Source organism: Panthera uncia, chromosome F1 (assembly GCF_023721935.1).
Source record: "Panthera uncia isolate 11264 chromosome F1, Puncia_PCG_1.0, whole genome shotgun sequence".
Lineage (NCBI taxonomy): Eukaryota > Metazoa > Chordata > Mammalia > Carnivora > Felidae > Panthera > Panthera uncia.
The window spans coordinates 57,607,229-57,628,711 of record NC_064813.1 but is presented as its reverse complement, the minus strand read 5'-3'; the positions used below and the strand labels follow the sequence as shown (position 1 = coordinate 57,628,711).

At 44.3% G+C, this 21,483-nt stretch overlaps 1 long non-coding RNA gene across 2 annotated transcripts in view; it reads left to right on the top strand.

Annotated features, from left to right (window-relative positions):
- LOC125925548 (uncharacterized) overlaps nucleotides 1-21,483 on the top strand; it is a 248,362-nt gene that overhangs the window by 21,048 nt on the left and 205,831 nt on the right. For both annotated transcript variants that reach the window (XR_007458865.1, XR_007458864.1), the window contains exon 2: nucleotides 6,735-6,875. This is a non-coding gene — a long non-coding RNA (uncharacterized LOC125925548). The remainder of the gene's footprint in view (nucleotides 1-6,734; nucleotides 6,876-21,483) is intronic.

Genomic DNA, 21,483 nt, shown 5'->3' with positions numbered 1-21,483 from the left:
CAGTTTGTTCTCTGTATTTAAGAGTCTCTTATGGTTGGGCACTTGTTGGGATGAGCACTGGGTGTTATACGTAAGTGACGAATCACTGGGTTCTACTCCTGAAACCAATACTACACTGTATGTGAACTAACTTGAATTCAAATAAATAAATTAAAAAAAATGTGTGGAGTTTTGGTTCATGCTCCTCAAACATTGGAGATTGCCCTTGGTTTTTCATTGTAATGTTGTTTGGTTAAGAAAAACATTGGAAGCAATCTAAATATGTCCATCAAGAGGAGATGGGTTAACATCTCGTAAGATTGTTGAGAGGGTTGAATGATTAAATACAGATGAGGTGCTAAGGATGATGCCTAGCACATAATAAATATTCAGTAAATGTCAGCTGTTATTAGTTTTACAGTTATTAATAAAGAGGAATAACTGCTTCCCTGTGGGTTCTGCCAGCACCATACATCTATAAATAGAAAAACCTCAGGGATTCACTTCTAGATCTGTCCTTGGTTGAGCCTAAGTAAGAGGTGATAACAGAGCCCAGGCTCAATGATTCTGCCTAGCCCTTTCCCCTTCCCTACTACAGATGGCAGCTGTTTTGTGTCTTAGTAATGGAGAAGATGTGGAGGTCAAGTGGACTACATTTTCAAAATGTTTACATCAGATGGAGGAATAACAGAGTGTGGTATAATAAAGAATATATCTGGTATTTGTCCCTGGTTCCCAGTACAAAGCTTCAAAAACCCTTGGAATGTCTCTGTTATTCCAACAAGGTGGATCATGGAGAGCCTCTAGGTAGCTTCAAGATGGGGGTCACTAGAAAACCAAACATGTTATTAGGAGGTTGGAACTTTGGGTCAACTCACCCTTTGAGGAAACGAAGGAGATAGGGATTGAGTTCAGTCATTTGGTCAACGATTTAATCAGTCATGGCTATGTAATGATTTAATCAGCCATGCCTGTGTAATGAAATGTCAATGGAAACTCTGCACGCTGAAGCTCAGGAGAGCTTCCTGGTTGGTGAACATGGATGTGCTGGGAGGGTGGTGTGCCTGCTTCCACACGGAAACTTGGCACTCCCTCCCAGACCCTGCCCTGTGTGGATCCTTCACAATAGCCTATAATTGTAAGTTAGCACTTTCCCAAGTTCTGACTCATTCTGAATTATTGCACCTAGGGGGATCGTGGGAACCCCCCATTTTGTAACCAGTTTGTCAGACATGCGGGTGGACTAAGGACCCCTAGATCTTGAGGCTGGAAGTTGAGGAAGGGGTAGGTAGTCTTGTGGAGGCTGAACCCTTAAACCTGTACAGCCTGGTGATAAGTCTAAGTGGCTCTTGTCATAACTGAGTTGTGGTGTACCCACGTGGGGTGGAAACAGAGTACAGTCACCTGGTTTAATTAATCATTAGCAAGGTCTCTCTCCCGTCAACGGGAGAGTCCATGTTACTACAGCTGTTATGGGGCAGAGTAACCCAAGCCAGAGAATTATCTGGAATTATCTGCCTGTCACCGTATTCCCTTTGCCTCTTGCTTCTTCGCATCCTCTGCCCTTTGATTCTTGTGAAAAGTCATCTGTAAAAACGGCGGTGAAACCACTTAAGTGTCATTTTTTCATTTATACCCAGGAATTTTCTCCTCGTGGACCGAATGTAGCTCTTCTTGGTGTACAAACCGCAGTAATTGGTTTTCCTTGTTTTCTTTTTTTCCCACTGACTTTCCTCAGATAGGGACTCTGCCAAGGGCATATGTCTGCTGAATAGCAATTTCATTTACAAGACCTCCCCGGTCTATTAGACTTGGAGCTCACATAAGAGTTCTTCTCAGCGTTTCAGTGTAACTCATTAATTGTGAGACACATTACTCTTCCTCACCGCTTAGACTTTGAAGGAATGCAAATAACATTTTATTTCAAAGTTGGGAAGAACAGCCAAAAAAGTGCCAAGAATTGTCTCGACTGGTTTTAGGCAACTGTTAGAGGAAGACATAATAAGTGCTCTAACCATGGACTAACCAGTGTCCTGTAGGAGTTAGAGCCCTTGCTCTGCTGTGTCCTGATGCGGACATTTTTCTTTGTTCCTTTTAAAACTTGAGTGTCTGTCTGCGAACCAGCTGCCACCTCCCATCACTTGCAGCATATTCCGACATTTTCCCATCAAAATAAACTGGTGTATGCTTGGGAAATGCATGCATACCCTTTCCACTACCAGCATGGTGGAGCCAAGTAAGAAAGGCACACGTTAGCAAATTTCCGTAATACACAAGCACCTCAAGGCCGCATAGGTACCAGTTTTCAGATTGCTTACCTGTCCACAGGACTCTCCTCAGGGGATCAGGGTGGGGGACAGTGGCAAACCATACCTGTGAAGACGCCACAGTATTAGAAAAACATCTTAGAGGTGAAAAGATCTCCTTACTCATGAACCCCCTCAGCCATCCTCCTTGTAAGAAGTCATCCAGATTCTGTAAGAACTGTCAAAATACAGTGAAACTTCTCATGGACTTCTGGGTGGTTCACCCTCAGTTAGAAGGACAGCTCTGTTACACGTTTCCTTTATGTTTCTTGCAGCTGGGGGTCCTGTTTCTCCTTACTGGCCCACGCAGAAGCCATGTGTGCCCTGTTGGATGTAGCATCCCTTCTCACGTGGGGAGACAACACTCCCATGATAAGCACCTCTATTGGTTTTCTAGAGTTGCTGCAACAAAGCACTGTAAACTGGGTGGCTTAAAACCACGCAAATCTGTTCTTATGTAGCTGTGGAATCCGGAAGTCTGAAATCCAGGCATCGGCAGCGTTGGTGCCATCTGAGGAATCCGATGGAGAGTTTGTTTCATGCTTCTGTCCTCACTTCTGGGATGGCACGAAAGCCTTGGAGTTCCCCAGCTTATAGCTGCATCACTAGTCTTTGCTTCCATTTGCACATGGCGCTCTCGCTGCATCGCTGGGTCTTTATCTGGGCATCTTCCCTCTGTGTCTCTTTCTTTGTCCTGTAAAGACACCAGTCATAGTTGGACACCAGTTGGATTAAGTACCCAACCTACTCCAGTACAACGGCCCTATTTCCAAATAAGTTTCCATTGTGAGGGACGGGAGGTTGGGACTTCGTTGTATCTTTTGTGGGCAACACCGTTCAATCTACAACGGTACTTGAGACCCTTGAACTGTTCTTGATAGAACAGATCTTCCAGGCTCCTCCTCGTCCTGTCCATCTCCATTCACAGGGTCCAAGTTGTCAGTGTCCCCTGCACAGCCTTGTTTTGAGAGACATTGGCGCAGAGGATGGGGAATTACCTTTTACTCTTGCTTTTTTGAGCCTAGGGAGAAAACATTTCTAGTGGTAAATGGTAGAAGGTGTCAGTTTGAAAAACTTGCAGGGAAAACTTGCAAAGGAAACTTGCAAAAGTCCTGTTTCTCTGTTAATAAGAAAAGTACTTCATTTTCTCATGTAACCACAACTTCCCTTCTCAGAGCCTGTCTCCTTATACCTGCCTCCATCCATTCTCAGAGTCCCAGGGCATTGTATCACATGCTGTCCTGGTTGCAGAATAATTATTCCAGAAAACACATGAAAGTGAACCATACTCAGAGGGCAAAAGAAGCCACAAGATGGCCACCTGGGTGGGGATAATGTCTGGATGGGAGATCTGAATCCTCGGAGCACTTATGTTTCGGTGGGGTGAACTGTTTAGGATTGATTTGTGGCCATGGTGAGTACTGAATCTTTTCTGCATGGAGATCACCTCCTCCTCTGGTGGGGCTGTGAGGCCCCAAAGTGCGAGTTCAAGGGAGTTGGGCTGTTGCCCATTAGCTGTCCTCTTGCCATGGCTCTATCCACACTCCTTCCTGCATGGCCATGGGCAGCACTTTGCAGTCAAATGCTCTACCACTGAGCTATACCCCCGATGGGCATCACTTCAGAAACCTTCCCTGTGTTTATCCTTTGAGACCCTGATCTTGTCATTACTCACTTTGTCATGTTCTCAGCCTCTGGCTGTTAGGAAGGGATCCTCTGCTGAGGGTGGGCCACAAGCCGGGTTTGATGGAGGCATGGGAAGGGGGTTATGGAAAGCAGATAAAAACAGCTAGTGAATTGCTACTTATATTAGGGTAATGATGCTTGTAAGTATCCTTGGGTAATATTCCCAACACTGCATTACATGCATCCCCACAATGCATTTGAATCAGAAAATCCTCACATTTATTTTTATAGTTTTTAACAAACATTTTAATTCGGACAGCATATACCTTCCCATATTTTTAATAGGAAAGAATGCAATTACTGAATGGGCATTCATTACAGAGTGCATCAATAATGCATTGTGTTTTATATTATTTTCTCCTGTGTTATCATTGTAGTAATAGATTATGAGTCTAAGCAGATTTAGTTAATGCCACTGTGACTTATGGGAACATGATGAATTTGAAAAGTCCTAGAAGTCTTCTTTCCAGATAGGTGGCAGGAGTAAGTTGTCATGATGGCGGCAGGGGAGTGGTAACTCTACTATTAAGGATTTAGAAATATTATCTAATTATATGGGACACTTGGATGGCTCAGTCAGTTAAGCATCCGACTTCTGCTCAGGTCATGGTCTTGCTCTTCATGAGTTTGAGCCCTGCGTCAGGCTCCCCAGCTAGGAGCCTACAATCTGCTTGGGATTCCATGTCTCCTTCTATCTCTCTCTGCCCCTCCCCCACGGATGCTCGCTCTCTCTCTCTCTCTCTCTCTCTCAAAAATAAATATTAAAAACATTTAAAAAAAGAAATATTATCTAATTATTATTAGTCACCTATTTTCTCTACCTTTCTGCATTCTCATGGATTTGATGCAAATATTCATATTTCTATTTGTAGTGAGGACAATGGAGCACAAAGCTGTTTTGTGTCAATATTTACAGGAAAAGTAGGACTTGGAGTAGAGTTTTGGAGGTACAATGGGACAACTGTATTTTGATCATTGGAATGTTTTATTTATTGAGTTCAATCCAGTGAGAAAAATTCAGTTCCACTTAATTAAAGTATTTCTTGAGTGCCTACTTCATATAAAGTACATAGCAGTTGGTGTGGATGGGTTCAGCAAAAATAGCTTTAACACAAAGCAGAATGAAACAAGTACCATAAATAAAGATGTTAAAAGTCCCATTTGGGGGTCACGGGAAGAAGGCCATTTGTTATTTCATCTGAATTCCCATGAAAAAAGAGCCCCAAACAAAATCTTACATAGGAACACTTTACTGGGGGTACAATCCTAAGAAGACAACAAGGAGGCAAAAGAAGCGAGTCAAGAAGGGAGAACAAATGCAAGATGATGCATGGCCACGCTGATTACAGCTTTGTGGGAAGCCAGGTGGTTGTTCGGTCATGTGGACCATCTCCAGAGAGAATGCAAGGAACAGTTCTCTGCATGTCCTAGAGAAAGAAGAGGGAACAATTTATTTGCTGGCTTTTGCCTCTCATCTCTCTGTCATTAGTCAAAATCTCCATGGACACCAACTCCCTCACAATTTTGGGTTGTCATCCAGCCTTCCATGGTCAGTTCATACCCATGGGTGCCTCTTAGCCTGTGGTGGCAGCACTGGTGGCTTGGGCTTTATGATGGTAGAAACAACATGAGCTGTCACTAGGGTCACTCTGGCTTGGAGGTAAGGCAAGCAAGTAAGGCTGGGGGTGCCGAGATAGTGAGGAGCAAATCTAGGTGGTCCAGGTGAATACCGTTGGGATTAGGAAAAGATTTAAAGAGGAAGATGGCACCCGAGATAGTAGTTAAAAGGATGGGCAGGGTATTGATGGACAGAGAAAGAGTGTTATTGGTAGTGAGATTTGAATCAAATAAGGGCATGAAGTTGGGAAATCAGGGTTGGTGGAGGGCAGAGGGAGTAGTGTACATTGCGTAGACTCTAAGACAGATATAGAGGAGAAATGGGAGGTAGGTTAGAAATGTAGCCTGGGGCTTGATTAGGGAGGGCTTTGCAGGCAAGTATATCAGTCAGCTATTCCTGTGTAACAAACACAAAAATCTTACTGGCATGTAACAATAGGCATTCATTGCATATTGCATCATTGCACTGATCAGCTGATGTGGCTCTCCTCCAGGCTTCCGGTTTGTGGACTGCCTGGGCAGCTCTGATTTATACATGCTTTATATCATTCTGGGGCCCAGGCTGATGGGGCACGGACTCTCTGGGGGAAGCTCTTCTGTTGGCGATGGCATAAACTCAAGAGGGCTTATCCAACCACACAATCACAATTCAAGCTGCTGCCTGTGTCGTGCTTACTAATACGCCATTGGCCCAGGAAGTCACAGGGCCAGGGACAAAGTCAGTGGGGCTGGGAAATAAATCCTGCTCCTCTGAGATCGAGGCAAAGATGTGGATACATCCTTTTCCTCTAAGAAATAAAGAACTGTGGCCACTAATCCAATCGAGCAGAGCCAAGAGGAGAAGCTTGTAGACTCAAGGAAAAGAACGGTCTTTCATTAATTATAGTTGTACTTATAGTGCCACCCACGGTGCCTAGAACACGGTAGGTGCTCCATGATTGCTGAATGCAATACCGAATGAATGCTAACCACCATACATGCCGCAGTGTGGCAAACATTGCAAATTGAGTTCAGGGCCTCCCCACTCCAATGTTTTCCTCAGAATAGGTTTCGAGATATATAAAACCCATATCTAAGTCAATTAAAGCACGTATTTTGAGACAATTTTTCCAAAACTTTGCTTCTCTATGTCCTTTCCTTACTCAGGAACGAATTCAACCTCTTTTTGATTACCTTGTCAAGCCAAACGCCACCTGACCTTAATCTGGACTACAGAGACCTGAAACTGACACCAGCCCCCTCATACGAGGCAAGCCCTATACAGCAACCACAGCATCACAAGCAAATGTAAGTTTCTGATGTGACTCCCCAACAGCCCTTGCAATCAACAATCTCTCCTGCCTCCCAGGGCCTTCCCCTTGCGTGCCCTGTAGGTAAGACCCTCATGCAACTTACCAAAACCCTGCTCTTTTTGGGTTTGAATTGATCAATCAGGCCTTAGCCTGGGAACCCCAAAACACTCTACCCATGGAGCCTATTAAAGGTATGTGCTCTGGGTCCTGCCCCTCTTTCTGCCTGCACCCTGTCTTGACTTCCCTGGGTGGCTCCTCAAGGCATGCTGTGTACTTTCTCTAGGACTTGTGAGTAATAAATTTCTCTATTTAATTCCTCTTGCAGTCTGTGTTTGAAACACTGCTCACCATCTGGTACCCCGGACCCTACTTAACAAATGTTAATTTCATGAAGTCATAACAGTCCCAGTTACACAACCAGTTTGTGAATATTTTCAAGGCAGAGTCCAAATCCTTTGTTTCTTTGGGTCTTCCATACTCTCTAGCATGAAGTAGATGAACAGTGAATAAGTATTGATGGATTGATAGTCTATACACTATATATTCACTGTTTATTTTTGAGAGAGAGAGAGGCAGAGCACGAGCGGGGGAGGGGCAGAGAGAGAGGGAGACACAGAATCTGAAGCAGGCTCCAGGCTCTGAGCTGTCAGCACAGAGCTCCACGCGGGGCTCGAACTCCTGAGCCAAGTCGGTCGCTTAATGGGCTGAGCCTCCCAGGTGCCCCTGCGCTAAATATATATTTAATGAACTTGGCTGTTGACTATCTGGTGTGTGTTAGAAAGTGGACTCCTTGCGGGCAGCAGCAGAGCTTTCTGTGTCTATGTAGCTCCGCCGATTGTCCCGACACAGCCCTTGAATCAATCATTGGTGAACTTTTGAAAGGTGATCAGCCCATCTCGTTATAGTAAATTCTTATTTAGATACCTCATGATTGAGAGGCCGATGTGAGACAACAAAGTTATTTTCAACAAAGCAAGCTAAGGTCGTGCTGCCTGCTGAACATGAACCCAAGGGAAAGTGTCTGCCCCCTCCTTTCCCCCGCCCCCCCCCCCCCACCACCTTGCTGGGGCTTCAAAGATATAGCAGATGATGTCATCTTTAAGGCCTGAAGAGGATGGCCATTGTCCTCTGGGCTATGTGTTATCTCTTGCCCGTTATGCAAATGAGGTATGAAAATAATAGGCCGTTTTTTATTTCTCCCTCTGAAACCATGAAAACAGTGAACATATGGTTTTAGCTGTGCCTGGGATAAAAAGGAGAGGTTGACATTGTCCTTTTTGGTGAGGAAGATTCCGTGTTCCCCTTACCACCTTCTAAGGGGATATTCTTGCCTGAGCGCGGCTGACTTAGGTGCTCTCTAAGTGAAGCTGTCATTTGAAAGGAGGCTAGCTTTTGGGTCTCGATGCTTAGAAGTCTGAATAAAAGCCTTAACTCTGCCCCCTCCCTGGATTGCGTGCTATTTACTCCAACCTGTGGTCTACTGGCAAAGTTCTGAATAATCTAATGTAATCCTTCATATGTCTCAATTGCATCCCTCTTTTCCCTCTTTCTGTGCCTTTCTAGTGCCTTCTTTCCCTGAGCACCCATCACTCCAGGATATTTTCTCCCACAACTGTGTAGGACTCTATTACAATGTCCATCGAATGGGAGGATTGTGTGTTCCCAACTTTCTTACCCATCTTCTTCCCGGCTTCAAAACTTACCTAACTTGTGCCTTGTCCCCTCAGGGCTTTTCTGCTGAGGCTGACCAGATTAAGTGTTATGTCATGGTTTCTAAACAGCTTGATGATATACTTCTTAAACACAACTTTCTGCTGAAATGCAAGGCAGTCACAAGATGGTCCTGACATATCTTCTTCCAGCATCAATTTTATTCAGTGGCAAATGATCTCAAGTATCTTGGAAAACTAAGACGAATGCTGTTGAGTTGTAAAATAGAACACAAGGTTCAGGTGAAATTTTAAACTAAAGCATGAGACGTAAGAAGTTTGAGCTCTCTGTGGAGTGTTCTGGGCTCTATTCCCACAAATTTTTACTCCTGAGCTTTGGTGGAGGGCAAAGCTTAAAAAGCATTTTGTACACACTTCCTGGCATAATTTTTTAGAAATACAAACAACAAGGATCAGAGTGAGTTGAAGGAATGAGTGAATCAAAGATGGAGTCGGTTCATATCCCAGAGGCAAAGCAGTCAAGGCTTGTACAGCAGTTGCCGGGAGAAACTTGGTGTCCAGCAAGGTGGATGGCACAAGTGGATCATAACGGAGTCAAAGCCTGGGATTTGGGAAGCACAGCTAAAGCCTTAAGGACTCTCCAGCTGGTTCTCTTGATTTTGATTCTGCGTGGGGTGACTTTGCCTTAATGGAGTGAGTAGTCTTCACTTTGGACCTGTGTTCATGGAGGTTCACAAAGCCTTCTCAGACAACTTTTAAGGGTACCAATTTCACATCCTCAACCCATAAACATATTCTCTCCTAAAAATTTTCTCTCTTAAAATCAGCCCATACTGCTTCTGGCTTACCTCCCTATTTACAATAACTCTGCTCCCACTTTACAAGAGAAATGAATAGCGCTTATCTGTTCTGAGTCTTCCCATGGTGCATTGTCCCCAGGTATAAAGACCATTAGGGCTCCAAAGATTTCCAAATACTGGTTCTGAAAAAGCAAATGACTCTAATGGCTGGGTTGTGAAAACTTGTACAGGTTAGGTGTCTTCCAGTTCTTTGTTTCCAAAACTAAAGGAAGAGTTTTCAGCTCTAAGTTTCATTAAAATAAATTTTGATTATAGATCAATGTATGAGTTTTGACATATAACTTAGAACAGTAAAGGATAGAGGGACAGTGCTGTAATAGAACTCCTTCCTTTCCCATCATCATACATGTGTGAACAGTTTCCTAGTACTTTTGTCTATAAAAACATAAAGTAAAAATATAACTGATTATTACAGCATCATTTTCAAAAAGGAAAAATCCTATGTACACACACACACACACACACACACACAGTCATAAATGCTGAAATGGATTTGTTAATAGATACCAAACTGGTAATTATCTTCTAGGGCAATGAAAGCTAATGTTTGGAATTATGTTTTCCGAAGAGCAGAAATATGTGTCTCTATTGGACAAAATCAGTTTACATTTCTATGGACAAGAATCATCTTTATTACTTTCAATTTGCAGAATTGTAAAATAAACTGTCAAAGACAACCAAAGGCATACACCCCTACAGAATCAGATAACTTTCCTGGGGGCGAGGGTGTGTGGTCCTTCTAGACAACACCCAGCTTTTCACTGAAAGAACATCCAAAATCTCTTTTGCTCCTGTCAGTCTTTCATGAGTTTCCTCACAGATCCTAAACTATCATAGAACTCACTGAAAAAAAAAAAACAAAACCCAGTCCTCCCATTCTCATTAAGAAATAAGTTTTTCTAAAACATTATATTTATGTTGAATAGTTATTTAGCAAAAATGTTTATATATTTATGTTAAATTGATCGATTGTTTATTAATAATTGTAACAATAAATCTGGAGAAATTTCATGTACACTTAAAGCCTTATAGCTACCAAAAATTTAGAAATAATTTGAATAATATATTTTAGTGCATAGAATTATGATAGGGTGATCAGTAAAAGACTTTTAAGCAAATATAATGTTACATTAGGATAAAGTCTTGTGGAAAAGTGGAGAGAAACTAAAATTAAGGAGAAAAAGAAGTGATGTAAATTTTTTGACATAAAAAATTGCTCGTGTATTTAAAAAAACGGATAATCATGGCTATCAAATTATGTTAAATTCCATCGCCTATACTTAGCAAGGGGAATGTGAGAATGTATTTTAAAATATTGATATTTATGACAACCATAAATCACATCATTTGTGACTGTTTATGCTTATGATGAAAAGTCTGAAATGTCAACTAAAAAGCATTAAGGTATATATAAATTTTCAAGAAACTTTTAGAGAGCATACAAATGAAAGTCTCAAGGGGAGTATTCTAAGGAAACTCTCTGGCATCTCAGGAATGTAACATTTTTATTTTGATAGTTATTTTTTAAAAATGTGCTTTTGTTTATTTAAAAAAGTTTTTGAGAGACAGAGCACGAGCTGGGAAGGGACAGAGGGAGAGAGGGAGGCACAGAATCCAAAGCAGGATCCAGGCTCCAAGCTGTCAGCACAGAGCCCGACGCAGGGCTTGAACTCGTGAACCATGGGATCATGACCTGAGCCAAAGTGGGGCACTCAACCAACTGAGCCACCCAGGTGCCCTGTTGATGGTTACTTTCAATACAGGATTTGTCCACAAGTGGTTTTTCTTTCAGTGCCAATGCAGACATTGCTAACTGATCACACTAATTCCTTTTTTAAAAAAATACTTATTTTGGGGAGAGCACAAGCGAGGGAGGGGCAGAGAGAGAGGAACAGAGGATCTAAAGTGGGCTCTGTGCTGACAGTGGTGAGCCTGATGTGGGGCTCGAACTCACGAACCACAAGATCATGACCTGAGCCCAAGTCCTACCCTCAGCTCAACCGATTGAGCCACCCAGGTGCCCCTTGATCACAGTAATTCTTTCTTGCAGAGCCTGAGAGTGGCTCTCACTATTTCAATACCGTGCTGCAGGCACCCACTATTGATGGGTTTGGCACATGATTTAATTTAAAGGTTCTCAAACAGAACTCTTTTCTGGAAGTTCTGATAACAGTGGCATCGCATTGGTTGGGTGTGAGTTAGGCCTTTGGAGCACCCCCTGCCCTCCCTGTTCCCACAGGTCACTGATGCGACAGTAGGGTGGCTCTCTGATGCTTTATGGAGCCTTCTTTGAAATTCAAAGTCCTGCGTCTCAGATTTTTGCCTAAAACCAGCTTCTCATTCCCCAGCTTTCTGGGTCTGCCCTCCTATGACCTGTGAAGTCAAGTGCCCCATGTCTGCAAGTTGACTTCCCACCACGCCTCCCAGCACTGGGTACTTTCTCTGTCCTTTATGATTCAGCTGTAAAACCTGAGGTGGAGCCAGTTCTCAGAGATCCCGAGGTCGTTCCTGGAGAGACTTTAAGGGACAGTGTTCCACTAATCTGTATGATCGTTTGCCTTTGTAGCAAGCCTGTCTGGCAATGCAGTTCAGGAGCAGACTGTACTCCTTAAACTTTTGGACCTGGTGCCTCTCTGACCCTCCTCTACTTATGAAAATAATCACGTTGAACCTCTAATGTTTTAGTGGTCCCTTCAATAAAACGGGACTGACTACTTTTTCTTATTTTAAGGAAATGTCAGAAGACAAACAGGACTATGTACATGAGTTCTCTGATTAAAACCAGATGCCCTGTAACCTTTCATACTATAACTTTTTTCTGCTAGACCAGCACTAAGTGTTTTTTAGTAGGCACTCTGGAGCTGTGCCCATTTGGACTTGAGTGTAGACGCAGGGATCCAAAGAGCTGCTAAGAGAAATGGTGCAGGCGTTTGTGAGTGGACCTCTGATTAAAAGTGTCTTATCATTAATGGAATAAAGATGCATATTATATCATATGTGTGTAAAATACATATATACTTGAAAATGCAAACATAGTGGTATAATGGAAACCGCTACACTTTAGAATAAGCAAAAGGCATCCTAAGTGCAAAAATCCCTATGAGGCAACACAAGTAATTAAAAACTCAGGAGATTGTGATTAGTTATTACCGATTGTCTTTGCGTTTCAAGCTCCCTTGAGTAACTCGGTCTAAATGTAACATGTGTACAAAAACTGAGTTGTGAAATAGATTGAAAGATTAGACCCTTCATGAGGATGGCCTTGTGACTAAGCATGCTTATGTGTATGTGCATAGGGGTGTGTGTGTGTGTGTGTGTGTGTGTGTGTGTGTGTGTGTGTGTATCTGTCTGAATGTACAGGGGGGTCTTGGGGCAAGGGAAGGTCCAGAGGGTAACCTATAAATAGTATTTCATCTTTTACTATGTTTTATTTCTCTTTACCATTTAGGGACTCACATATAACAAAATGCTCTTTTTTAGTGTAGTAAAGAAGCTGTAGGTGTTAACGTAGGTTTTTCTTTTTTCTTTTTTTAACTTTTTTGTATTTTTTATACTTCCTCAAATAAAATAAGAAAAAACTCAGCTGTCAGTGTAGCTCTGCATTTCTAATATATTATATTTTGTCTTGTCCCACCTACTACTTGCTGCTGTTATCTCCTTAGATCATCTTGTATGTATTTGACCCCAAACCGTGACTTCCTCATCTTGTCTTGGGTGCTCCCTTTGGACATTCAGTATTCTTTCTTTTGTAGAGGAATTGTAACCATCAGAAAGACTTTGGCCCTGTAAGACTGAGATACTGGGAATGGCTTATACCCGCACTTCTTTTCCAGGGGATGGAGAGGCTCAGAAGCAGGGGACCGCCTCAGGTTAGAGCAGTAAATCTCAGGTGTCTAAGGAAGAGGGCTGTGCTGATGTGAGGGTAGACATTACTCCCTTTGGCACAATGCTTGGAGCCTGCAGGGCTGGGTCCGGAGAAGTGGAAACTCTTGTTTCTCTAATGTCTAAAAGGCTGGTCTGTCTGTTGGCGGTCAACTTTGCTGGGAATTTCATTGGAATTTAAATGAGTGCCTTCACCAAAGCCAACTGCAGAAGGGCAGACCCTCAGAAGGATGAATTGGGACTAAAACTGGTCTTAGGAAGAAGAGTTTATACAGATACTACCTCTAAGGAGTGTGGTGGCTGGAGTAGATGACCCCTGAAAGCACTTTCACAGATAAGGCATTTTAGAGTTGGGAGAGACCTTAACGGGAGTTAAATTCTCTAATCCAATCTCATTATACAGATGAAGAAACTTGAAGAACTTTCCTCAGGTCACGCTGCTAGTTTGTGGCCAGTTGGGGCACTGGACAGAGGTAAGTCACTAAAAATGCAGGACTCGTGAATTCATCTGTTACCACTGCGTCCTTTGTGCTCAGCAGAATCCACTGTGTCCAATGAACAGTTACGTTAATATGGACTGTGAATGTGGAAACAACCTCATTAGAGAGAGGTGGACGTGATAATGGTACCTGTTAAAATGAGTTTTCTCATCTGTAAAATGAGAAAATTGCAGTAGATGAACTTGAAGTTCCTTCCTCCTTGAAAGTCTCTGAGATCCTACTTGTGTGGTGAGGGTTACAGGTGCTGGATTTAGACACTTCTTAGGTCCACTTGTTGTGACAAGGGAGCTTTTGTTTTGGAGTTTGTAGACTGAGTTCTGTCTTTGCCACTCACCTATCTTGTCACCGTGCGTTTTCCAGCTCTCTAAACTCATCTTGCTTATCCGTAAGTTGGAAATACTGATGTCTGCCTTATCTACCTCCTGGGTTCTTCATCCTACCAAGGAACACAGAAAATGATTTGAGTGATGATTTTCTCCATTCTTGTAAGGATCCGTTGATAGTAACATGTGCAGGAGAGAAGTCAAGTCACTGATGGGGATGCATGCATGTTTGAAAGTGTCTGCCTTCAGCATCAGAGCATAACTCTCTTCTAGAATCCTAGATGAGAAGGGCCAATGTACAAAGGGCATAACAAACTGTATCATGTGTATGACGTGGTAAAAGCATAACAGAATATTTTCCTTTGGATCTAACTCTTTGTTAATTCTTTTTAAAAAAATTATTTATTTATTTTAAGACAGAGAACATGTGAGTGAGCAGGGGAGGGGGAGAGAGAGAGAGAGAGAGAGAGACAGAAAGAAAGGAAGAAAGAAAGAAAGAAAGAAGGAAGGAAAGGGAATATCCTAAGCAGACTCTGCACTCTCACTGCAGAGCCTGACTCAGGACTCAAACTCACAAACCATGAGATCATGACCTGAGCTGAAAGCAAAAGTTAGATGCTTAACTGACTGAGCCACCCAGGTGCCCCTCTAACTTTTTGTTAGTTCTATATCCAAATCCCTTGTCTGGAGATTAGGGGTGAGAGTCTGATGGGGACCCCTATTCTAAGTATGAGGTGGCGTGACCCTAGGGATTGAGGGGACAGGTCAGGCGTGCCATGGTGTGGAAGAATGGGCTCTTTGCTCCTTATCATTCTAACCAAAGCTTCAGCTGTCCCATAGTGGCTTTGTTCTCCTCAACCTTACTCCTTTCCGTGAAGAACTTAGGCGGTGAAAATACTTGGATTTGGGATTGGCTGGCAAATCAAGAAAGGCTCATGGGTAGGGATGGGAGACCTTTGGCTCACCATAGACTTCCTTGCATGAAGCCCTGAAAACAAGTACTTCTGAGTCCTTGTGTGGGCACGATCCCCTTTAAAGGGGACTTTAAAGAAAATAAATGACTGCTTTCAATGTCTCAGGCGCTGTGCTAAGCGTATTACATATATCACCTAATTGAATCCTTAGAACAAGTTGGAGACATAGACATCAAAATAGTCACTTTATAAATAAAGGAAACTGAGGATCAGGACAGTTAAGCACTTGGTCAAGTAATACTCCTAGTTCTCGGCTAGTGGCTAGGGCAACGGCATGTGACCACTCTGGGAGCATCATTCACATTGTTGTCTCTGTGAATGTTGCTCTTGGAGGTGACGGTGTCGTGGAGCTCTCTGAGAGTGGGAGAACTGAGGTGTAAATCCAACTCTGTCTGACCCTAAGTTCTGTTCTGAGCCCCTGTGGCACATTGCTGTCTCTTCCCCACTAAGAACCTAAGTGGCTCCAAGGGTTGGATCTAAGTGGTTGATGAGGTGGGAGTGAGTGGCACTTACTTCCTAGATATTCATCCACGTGTGTTCTATATGTGGAGCCTAGTTGAGCTGGGCCATCGAGGGAGCCAGTTCTCACTTCAGGAGGGGGCTTTGGAAGGTGGACTGATGTTGAAAGCCCAGGGAGGGGGTGTGTATTTGTGTGTGTATGTCTGTGTGTGTGTAACTGTGGTTCCACTTGCTAGGGCTGTGATTTTTGAGGAGAGAGATCAGAAAACCCCAGGACATGGTGTTGGCCAGGGCTGGGAGCCTCCCAGTGAACTATCTTTCTAGCTCCATTTTCCATGTCTCTGACTATTATTGTGTGTGTACTGTGTGAGTTGTATGTGTCCATGTGTGCATGTGTTGAAATCAAGTTTTCCACACACGGTGGAGGTACAACGGGAAGGAGTACTGGGGAATGTACAAGAGGCACCTCCCAGTGGGTGCCATCTTCTGGCTGGCCATGTGGGTTCGTTCTCTGTGAGGTGGGGAAAGACTTACAAACACTATGCCCTACTTTTCTGAATGACCATGTGGAACTGAGACTAAAGACCTGGATCGGGAGTCAGATGACTCGGGGAATGGCTGAGTTACCTTCAGAAATAGGCTGACGGTGTGTGAATTCTACCCCTCAGGAAAAAAAAATAAGGAAGATGATGCTCATTTCATTGGACGGACATGGAGCTCGAGCTTTCACACAGTTGGCCAATGACAAAGCAACCCACAAGCCATACTTTGGAAGAGGGAACAGCCTTATTCCTTTTTTTTTTTTTTTAACCAGTACTGTTGTTTTCTTTTCCTTTAAATTTTTTTTTTTAAAAAAATGTTTATTTGTTTTTGAGAGACAGAGCTGGGGGGCGGAGGGGCAGAGAGAGAGGGAGACTCAGAATCCAAAGCAGGCTCCAGGCTCTGAGCTGTCAGCACCGAGCCCGACGTGGGCTCACTCACGAAGCACGAGATCACGACCTGAGCTGAAGTCGGACGCTTAACCGACTGAGCCACCCAGGTGCCCCTTAACCACTACTGTTATTTGAAGGAATTGTTTTAGCCAGAGCCCCATTTCTCCTCAAATTTCCACTGTCATAGACCCTCTGAAACTGACACAGCCCATTGAAGGTGCTTCCCCCAAATTAACCTTCAGTTATGCATCATTGTAATTACGTGCTTCTCTTCAATGCAGTTAAAGAAGAGACTGTGCTTTGGCATCCATTCTCCACACTCACTAAAGATCTCTCTCCTTTCAACACCTCATTTTTAGGCTGTGTTTGATTTTGGAGATTATGGAGGCAGAGACACCGTGAGAAGCATGGTTGCCCTAGCACACGGAGTGAAGCACCAGTGCTGTGATATCACATGCAGGGCACACAGCGCGGTGCTCCCTATGCAGGGCTGGCTCCTGGCTGGCTCTTCGGGGGTGTTAGTTTTCATCCGCATTCTCCCTTTGTTCTCCTACAGTCAGAATTAGTCAAAGTTGTTTCACAGGGGGATGGGGAGTGTGAGTGAGCATCCTTCTGTTTAAGTTGAATTTCATGAAGCGAAGCGAGGTTATTCGCATCTCCCCGCCTGGTCTCCCCCGTCCTCCAGGTCACAGGCAATTGCGTGGTTGCCCTTGTGGTGGCTGCTGTCTTCCTGAAGACAGCTTAGGAGGTGGGTGTGCTCATGTGGGAGGTGGGTGGGACTGATGTGGTCGCCAGTTGAGGCGTTGATCGTGAAACCCAAATCCAGTTAGTGTGTTCTTCCCTCTCCTTTTCTGGACGTTTTTCAAACCCTAGCAGCTTGTATCACTTTGGAATTATTTAGGAGCCATCCCACTGGAGGGCAGGAGGACAGAGTGGACAACCTCTCAATGCCCATTTCCTGGAATTGCTCCTCCATACCTGAACCCGGAGAGGGCAAAGTAGTTCACAACCCCCGCCGCCCTGACTTCTCTGCAAATCAGCCTTAGAAGCTCTCCCTCCTGACAATTGTCTCTCAAGCCCCTTAAGAATCAGTTTAGCATCAACACGAGACCAAATCTCTACTTATGAATGTGTGTCCTTCCCTTTTGGCACATGGGAAGCTCCTGCTGAAGGGAGGAGGTGGGGTCTCAGGGACTTCTGCCCTGAGTGACCACCTGTGCTCCTGGGAGCTAAGACACCCCTTGCCTGGCCCTGACAGAATATTAGTAATTCTTCTTTACAAACTCATGGCTCTGGGCAGACACGACCTCTATGTGTGAGGCTGTAGATGGGGTCAAGAAGGCACATGGTCCAGGTAGCCAGCCTCTCAGGTAGGAAAGTCTCAGGAGAAGGGGAGAAGACAGGTCAAATAAGGACAGAGACATGGCCTTGCTCCTGACCGGTGGCTCACAAGGGTTTATGGCAGCTCTCCCTGGGGACAGATGAAGCATGTGTTTAGAGTGTCTTTGATGGTGTTGTATTTCTTTTTCTTTTTTTTTTGATGGTGGTGTATTTCAAACAGGGTCGGCATGCACCAAAATTTCCATCCTCTGCCCACCAACCTGCCAAAGTCCTATATTGAAGCCCTAACTCCCAATGTGACTGTGTTTGGAGAGGTAACTCAGATTAATGAGGTCATGTGGTGGGGCCCTAGTTCAATCTGATTGGAGTCCTTATAAGAAGAGGAAGGGCGCACCATGGATGTGCGTGCCATGTGCAAGGGCCACGAGAAAAGACTGTGAGAAGACTTAGTCGGAAGGCAGCCATCGGTAAGCCAAGGAGTAGAGGCCTCAGGAGAAATCAAACACACTGAGACCTTGATCTTGGACTTCCAGTTTCTAGCACTGTGAGGAAGTACATCTCTGTGGTGTAAAACCCCAGTCGGTATTTTGTTATGGTGGCCCCAGCTGACTCAGACAAGTTTCATTCTGCTCCTCTCCCAGTTAAAGCTTTCCATGCCAGTAGGGATTTTCAGCATGCAGGCACTCATGTGTGGTCTTGTCTTTATTTATCATACAGAGGCAGTATAGTGTCCAGTGGTGGGAGCACAAGCTCTGGAGTCATACTGATTGAATTCAAATCTTGGCTCTGCCCATCACTTTGTGATCTTCAGCAAGTTGCTTAACCTCTCTGGGCTATGCTATAAGGATAATAGTAGCCCCGACCTCAAAGAGTTGTGAAAGGATTAAATAAATTAACCCATGAAAAGTGCTTAGAAGACCACCTTGTACAAAGCTTATGCTCAAAGATGTTTCTTATCATCATCCTTTCCGAAGCCTTTCCATGGGACTGTGGCCCCACTATATTCCAAGCATCATGGGGAAAATGACTGTGGCTGTTTTATAAGTCCAAGCACCTAGCACAGTTGGGTTTTTCCTTCATCCAGCAAATATTTACTGAGCACTGACTTTATGCCAGACATGATTCCAGCGGTGGGGATCCGCAGTGAGTAAAGGCAGACTCCTGTTCTTGAAGAGCCTACGGTTCTGACACATCATGGATGCTCAAAAAGTATCTGTTGAAATAAATAAATTATACTCTGTGTGTCTGTAAATAGCGATTTCCGTAGGGTAGAGAAAGGAGAAAGGGCTAAGACTTTGGAGTCAGAGAGGTTTGAGCTAAAATTCGTGGATTGCTGGCTATGTGACTTTGGGGAAGCTTCTTTACTTTTCTGTTTATCAGTTTCCTCATCTGTAAAATGGAGGTCATAAAAGTACTACCTTCCCCACACCTCGAGAGCTTCTATACTGTTAAAGTGAGCAATATCTGAGGATGTGAAAATTGGCACTAAGTTAATTCACTCATTCGTTCACTCATTCAGTTATTTGTTCACTCACTTACTCATTCAGCTAATGCCCGCTGAACTTGTACTGTGAGCTAGGATTGTTCTAGCCACTGGAAGCATTGCAATGGATGAACAAAATCCTTGCCCTGCAGAAACTTTCACTCGAAGGGGATACATATGATAAAAAATGGAAAAAAATGTGTATTATAATTCATGTGATGTTAAATGCTATGAAGAAGATAGTGAATAAAACCCAGTTCCTCAAACAGTAACGATTTTGATTAGGATCGTGGTAGGGGATCAGGTTTTGGTGTTGCAGCTGAAACATTATCCAACATTCTTTTCTCTCCTATGTGCCTTTGGGAGAAGGGACATGTTCACCTTTGGCTGACAGGCCCCCGGGGCCCAGAAGATCCACTGGATACTGTTTGCTTTGGAGGTTGCTCACCCCTAGGGTAGTCTTAGCATTCTGGAGGTTCCCGCAGATGCACAGCAAAGGTCACGCTGGTTCTCTCTGGGTCAGTCAGTGGTAGACATCCCAGCCTCGACCTGGGAGAATGTGAGCTTCCTAGGTGTGCACAGATGAGAAGAACCTCTGGGGGGAAGTAGATAGATTGGTGCCCGCTCCAGTTCCCTTGTTGTAGGAAGCGGAAGTAAAAGGAGAGTTAGGAAAGAAGAGACACTAACTCTTGATCCCCCTCCCTCAGGAATCTGCAAGTTTGTGCTTCTAGTCCATTAATTACTTGTTTAACAACAGTCTTCCCCAGCAGGTGATTCGCCCCTAAGGCAGCGACCACATCTGTTGGCCGTGTTCACTTTTGTACTTGATAAATGCGTGTTGAATTGAATTATATTGTCTTTAGGGATATTCCTAAATATTACTAAATCAGAATTGCATTTGGAGGGTGGAGTTATTTCATAAGATGTTCATTGGAGGAGTCCTGTCAGATGCTGGGGTCTCCAGGAAGCAGAGTCAGAGATGGAGTTTGGCTTACAGGCTGCTTTTTAAGGAGCGCTCTTGGCATCAATGGCCATGGAAAGGAGGGGAGGGGTTAGAGAAGACGGTCAGAATGAGAGGTCTGACTATAACGAAGGTCCAACAACAGCCTCAGCCCAATGTTTGGGAAGCTCTGGAGCTTGAATACCTCCTCAGGGCTGTATTAATTATTTATTTCCTAGTACCATTAACCCCAAGAACTATCTCACAGCCTCTGTGGGCCAGGAATCTGAGCATGGCTTAGCTGGGTCCACTGCCTTGGGGACTCTGTCACGGCTGCAAACAAGGTGTCAGATGGGGCTGTGGTCTCATCTGCAGGCTTGACTGGACACAGTCTGCTGCTAAGCCCACTCATGAGGTTGTTGGCAGGATTCAGCTCCTCGTGGGCTGTGAGGTAACAGCCTGAGTTCATCACAAGCTATCGGTAGAAGCCCCGCTCTGTTCCTTGCCACGTGTGTCTCTCCACAGAGCATCTCACAATGGGAGCGAGCAGACCGAAGGGAAAGAGCGTTCGAGCAAGAGATGGAGAGAGAGAACGGGCGAGCAAGCTAGCGAGAGGGGAGTCACGGTCTTTTATAAGTTTGTCACAAAAGTGGCAGCCTTATTCTTGCCATATTCTCTTGTTGCCATATTCTCTTTGTTAGGGGCAAGTTGATAGCTCCAGCCCACACTGGAGGAGAGGGGATTCCATGTAGGCGTGAACCCCAGTGGGTGGGGAACACAAGGGCTGTTCCAAGTGGGGCTGAGATGGCCAGACCTTTATCCTCTGGCATGGCTCAGTCACCAGATGTGGACCACAAGGACAAGAGTGTGACTCCGGGGGAGGCGGCCCTCTGCAGCAGGCTAACGGCTGAAGGCTGAGGCAGGAAGTCCTTCCCGGAAGGGGGTTGGGGAGGCACGCTCACCTATCCTTCATTCCACATTCAGACTGTAGAGTTCGGCTCAGTAGCAAATTCTGTTGGCCCACGTGTGAGAGAAGAAAGGGAAGGATGGACTGTTTCTCATATTTATATTCACGGGGAATAGTGCTACTTACTTGTGTTTCTTCCCTTTATCTTCCTCTTTTTTTGACCCTGGGGTTGGAACTTCCTCTGAATGCTAAACAGAAACTCTACCTGAAAATAAAGTTGCGCTGTAACCATCTGTCACCCCACGCCACGAGAGCGAGACCTCGGTGGTGGC